The 5,813-nt window shown below is 42.4% G+C and overlaps 1 pseudogene; it reads right to left on the reverse strand.

The window, feature by feature from the left end:
- Window positions 1-3,542: 3,542 nt before the first annotated feature.
- On the reverse strand, window positions 3,543-5,097 carry LOC118015368 (annotated as a pseudogene).
- Between the last annotated feature and the right edge of the window lie 716 nt (window positions 5,098-5,813).

The raw sequence follows: 5,813 nt of genomic DNA on the forward strand, positions 1-5,813 counted from the left end.
CAAATACATGTTCTAGTCCTCGCTCTCTCTCCACTCCCTCTGGGATTCCAATGATTCTGACATTGGAACGCCTCATGGTGTCACTTATTTCTCTGATTCTATTTTCATGGATTCTGAGTTGTTTTTCCCTGGCCTACTCTTTTCCCTTTTTATCTATTATATTGTCTTCCAGGTCGCTTATTCGCTCTTCTGCCTCAGTTACCCTAGCTGTTAGATCATCTAGATTGGATTGGATCTCATTGATAGCATTTTTAAGTTCTGCCAATTCACCTTTCATTTCTGCCCTTAGAGACTCTATGTTGCCATTAATTGATTTCTCCATTCTAGCCATTGTCTTCACAATTGCTAGCCTGAATTCCATCTCCGACATCTTGGTTATATCTGCATCCATTTGTAAATCTGCAGCATAAGTCATAATCTCTGAGTCTTTTCTTTTTTGGGGGCTCCTCCTCCTAGTCATTCTGTTGATGGGTGTTTGAGGGAATGTATGGAGTCCAAATTATTGACCAGCACCCAAGCAAGATGCACCTGTTTTCTTGGGACCTTAGGGTTGCTGGCCTCTTGTTTTCCCAGTCTGTCTTCTGTGGGAGGGGCCTGCCGCGCTGTTACTCAGGCAACCCTGTTTGGGTGGAGTTGCCCTGCGCCCCTGTGGTGGGGGATGGGCTCAGTGGGAATCAGTCTTTGGGGCTTTTGTTCTCTGGTGGCTTTCCCTGGTGGCTTTCCGCATCTGTTCTGTGAGTATGAACAGAAGAAACCATTTCCAATCCTCTGCCTCAGAGCAGAGAGACTGCGGTCCATTCTTCAGTGAGCTCTCTAGGCCACACTGTCTCCGTTTCTGTCCATGCTGCTATAAAGTGCAGCATCCTTGGTTGTGCGCCCCTCCACTGCGCTCCCAGTCCTGCCTCCAGGTTGGGGCCTGTCTCTGCCCTTTGTGCTTCTAAAACCACCAGCTGCTCCCAGTTCACGCCCGGGATGCTCTGTGGCTCCAGGTTTCCATCCAGGGGGCTGCAGTTCGCAGGCATTACCCTGCCACTGCGGGTTTCCATCCCGGGGGCTGCAGTTCACCCGTGTGATCCCGCCGCTCTGGGTTTCCATCCAGGGTGCTGCAGTTTGCACACAGAACCCCGCCACTCTGGGTTTCCATGGGGGGGGCTGCAGTTCACGGGCATGACCCCGCCACTCCAGGTTTCCACCCCGGGGGCTGCCTTAAAGTCCTTTCCCGACGCTACCAGTCTGTGAGTCTGTGCCTGTCCGCAGCGCTCGTGCTGTCATTCAACAGCGGTGTAGGATCTCCATGGCCAGGCACCCTCCTGCTGCCGTTTATCCTCCAATATCTGCCCGCAGAATCACGGCTCCCCGCTTCGTATCTCAAAACCAACTGCCTGCAATATTTTGTTTGTAGAGATCCAGATCTTCTTACATCTCAGGCTGGTTTCGTGGGTGCTCAGAGTGGTCTGGTAGATATCCAGTTCAATTCCGGGGACCAGTTGAAATAGGTCCCCTACTCTTCTGCCATCTTTCCCCCCATACATAAGATTTTTTAAAAGAACTTGAATAGGATTACCAAGATACCCATCATAAAATTGTCATTGTCAATATCCTTAGAGAAGAAATAATTTCAAAATTTACTTCTGTCTTGGGTTAAAAAAAATACTAGAGAAGTGCCCAAAAAGAAAAAAAAATATGAAAGTAAGAAAGAAATACAGAGAGAAAGAGAGAGATCTTACAGAGTATCATTTAAAAAACATAACCAGTGATTACAAAATCACCATACATAGATGGTTCTTAACATCTTGGTGTCTAGGGATAGCATAGCATTTAATTAGAGGCATTTCTCTAGCAATTCTCTCCTCTTTAGCATCAACATTTCTTTCCATACCTAGTTATTGCTCCCATCTTTTTTTTTTTTAAGATTTTATTTATTAGAGAGAGAGAGAGCATGAGCAGGGGGAGGGGCAGAGGGAGAAGAAGACTCCCCACTGAGCAGGGAGCCCGACGATGGCTCAATCCTGGGACTCTAGGATCATGACCTGAGCTGAAGACAGTCACCCAACTGACTGGGCCACCCAGGTGCTCCTATTACTCCCATCTTAAAAACACAAACACCTCTTGACACCACTTCTCCTCCAGCTACCACCCTTCATACCAAAACTACCAAATAATTGCTTCCTTACTGTCTCCAATTCCTTTTCTTCCTTCCAAACTGTATACCTTTTATTTCTTTTTATTGTCTTGTTTCATTAGCTAGAACTTCTAGTTTGATGTTGAAAAGGTGTGTTGGGAGGAGACATCCTTTCCTTTTTCCTGATCTCAGTGGGAAACATTGAGTTTCTCACCATTAAGTATGATGTTAGCTCTAAGTTTTTTATAGGTATTCCTTATCAATGTGAAGAAGATACCCCTCTGTTCATAGTTAATAAGAACTTTTATCATGAATGGGTGTAGGATTTTGTCAAATGCTTTTACTGCATCTATTGATATTAATGTGGGTTTTTTTTTTTTTTTTTTTCATTTTCAGCCTGTTGATGTGATATATTACATTGATTTTTAAATGTTGAACCAGTCTTGCACACCAGGGATAAATCCCACTTGGTTACAGTGTACAATTCTTTTAATATATTGTTGGGTTTGATTTGCTAATATTTTGTTGAGGATTTTTGCATCCATGTTTATTCCAACCCCTTTTCTGCCATTGTGTCTTAAAACACTTGAAAATGCTTTGTTCCACCACTGCCCAGAGACTGTTTTATTTACAGGCCCCAATAACTGCAATATGTGAAACCAATGCCTTTTCCCTGTCCCCACGTGCTCTAACAGCAGACTTGAATGCAACTGGTTACCTCTGATCCTTGAAGATTTTTCTTCACTTGGGTTTCCTCTTCCTCACATCTCCCCTGCTGACCCTCCTCATTTCTCTTTGGACCTCTTCTATATCACACGCAGTCTCATGGTGTTAGATATCAGCAATACAGTGTCTACTCCCAAATCTTTATCTTCAGTGCAGACCTGTCCTCTAAACTCTTATCATATATCTAGTGTTCTATGTGAAATCTTCAAAATCTGCCCAAACCAACTCTTGATCTTGGGGTTGTGGGCTGGAGCCCCATGTTGGGTGTAGAATAAACTTAAGAATAAAATCTTAAAAAAAAAAAAAAAAAAGATGAGCTCAGGGAAGGAGCCTTAGCCAGTGTGGAGAAGTCTCCCTGGGCCACCCTAGAGTGTGCCATGTTTTTAGTACAAAAGCAGTCCACTAAGGAGAAGCTACCTGGAAAAGGGGTGGGTTGGTAGAGGGTGGGGTCACACAGGTAATGTGAGACAACAAAGCTAGGACAATATGAAAGAAATAATAAAAGAGAGTGCTATGAAGCAGGAGGCAAGAAGGAGAGATTCTTTTTTTTTTTTAACTTTATATTTTATTTAAAATTAATAAAACAATAAACACAGTTTTAGGTAAATGACAATTCAGTACATTTAATTGGATAATGGAAAAATATACATACAAGCACACAGGTCCTTAACCAACATTGAACATTTCAGTCTATTTAGTCTTCTGGAATTCCAATTTTTTTTATCAGTTTTATTTTCTTCAAGTCCAAATTCTCTTTTGGCCCAAGATTTTATTGCAAATACATTATCACTCCATCTGTCAGCAGCTTCTTTGGCTACTTTATTTGCTTGGCGTATTCCCTCTATACCTTCCAGGTCACATTATTTGTATTTTTCTACTGCTGCCTTTAGCTGTTCCCTTTGGTCTCAAAGTTAAAAAAGCTCTTTTGCTAGCATGGTTGGTTCATGTCAACTAATTTTAGTTTCTGGAAGCTTTCTGGTAGGTCTGTGTGCTTTTGGTTTCTCTTGGATAACTGAGATTCCAGAACCTCCTATCTACATTTCCTCACATGAAGAACTTCACTTGGAAAAGCCCAACAATCATTAGATGTTCCAATCCTTTCCCAGCCAACCACACCATCATCAGCTAAGCTTAGAAGGACTTCTTTTACTGACAGAGCAGTAATTTCTTTCTTTTGGGGAACAATCTTCTCCATGTCTTTAACTGAAGTACATCTTTCATCTCAAAAAAATATTTCCATCTTGCAGGCTCTCTTTTCCTCTGCACTCAATCCTTTTTTCCTTTGACAGAATTTAACCTATCATGGCATGCAAATAAGACTCAGTGTGGTGTTTCCCAAATAAAGGGACTAACTCCCTATTAACCAGCAACCGAAGCACAGAAGGGCAGGGGTTCCCGCCCTTTAGTGAAAAGGATTTTCACAGGAATCATCTAACTAGCATAAAGTAAGATTCATTAGGTTACTTTTGAAATTATGAGCAATTCACAAATGGGCTCTACATATTACAATACATAAAAACACTCATTTGTCAGAAATCAAGAGAGTCTTTTGGGATCTAGGGACCCCCACAGCACCTGCCCACCGGCTGGCTGACACCTTCTTTCTTGGGTCCTGATAAGGGGCTGCACCTTTGATGGCCCTAACTGAGGAGCCTGGGGCACTGGTCCCGAAGTGACTCATGGTCCTTTTGAGGCTATGTGATGCTCGAGTCACATTCTGGAAAGCTCAGCTTGTTTAATGGAACCTGCCCTGGAGGCTACCAAGGACAACGATGATGTCAGAGTGGAGGGAGGTGGCAGGTCCCCATGCTTCCCTCCTGCGGCCCAGGGGCACTGAGAAGGAGAGACTTGACGACACTGGGCTCCCTTCAAAATTTCATTTTTGGAAGAATTTGTTGGTTTGTAATGAGAGAAAGAACTGCATCAGAATCATGTTCACTGTCTTTTCCCAGGCAAGTGGGGTCAGTGTTCTCCCCCAGGCTGGGTGAGCACCACCCTTCCAGCGCTGCCTGTGAACACCAAACCCAAAATGCTCATACCTCTGCTTTTTTGTGAGCTGCTCCCTCTGTCTGGAAAGCTTTACTCAAGGTACTTGCAGAATTATCTCCTACTGACCAAAGCTCAAAGCTAACATTTTCTGTGAAGACCTCTCTGCACCTCCCCCCAACCTTTTATTTTCCAAGAAGAATAAAGCACCTGTCCTTATGCCAGTCGCACCTTTGTAATATTGCTGCTACTCGAGTTATCATTTTGCATGTAGCTTTCTTTTTTATTGACAGCCTTACTCCATTATCAGCCAGATCCTGGAGGGCTGCCCCTTCCATTTACTTGCACAATGTCTGGTATATATCAAATTCTCAAAATGTTTTCCGTGCCTTAAAAGTCAAATACAATCTTAATTCTTTTACCATGAAGTGATGGTAGAAAGAGAAGGAAGTCCTCACCTCCAAAGGGTAACATGTAAGTTGATTTTATACTAAAAGAAGATTTTAAATGTTCACATTTTTTTCCCCATACTTTTTGGTGTTTCGTTTGTTTTATGATTTTGAATGTTAAAGTGATAAGAAGCAATCAACCTAAAGAGATCAAAATTTTATATTGGCAAAAATGACATAATAAGATTCAGTTTAATGAATATATAGCATCTACTGGATCCAAAATTCTACTCATTGGGGTGGGATGGGGGTAGAAGCGGCAGTTGAATGTAAGGTGGCACTGTGGTTAAAATTTGACTTCAAGGTATTTTGAGATTATGATGAGTGGAATTTTTATGCATCTAGCCAACAATTTAAAGTTTCCAGCTGTTGTAGACTTGGAAGAAATGGCAACTTCTTCATCCCTCTGCTTCTTTTCCTTGAATTTGTCCCTTAGCTATCTAGGCATAAAACATAAGTTCTTGGAGCCAACTGTCCAGTAAGATGACCTATCAGAATCTGTGTTCCAGTAATAATAGAAATATTTGTGT

This window comes from Mirounga leonina, unplaced genomic scaffold, assembly GCF_011800145.1.
Source record: "Mirounga leonina isolate KUSES-001 unplaced genomic scaffold, KU_Mleo_1.0 Mir_165, whole genome shotgun sequence".
In the NCBI taxonomy this organism is placed as follows: Eukaryota; Metazoa; Chordata; class Mammalia; order Carnivora; family Phocidae; genus Mirounga; species Mirounga leonina.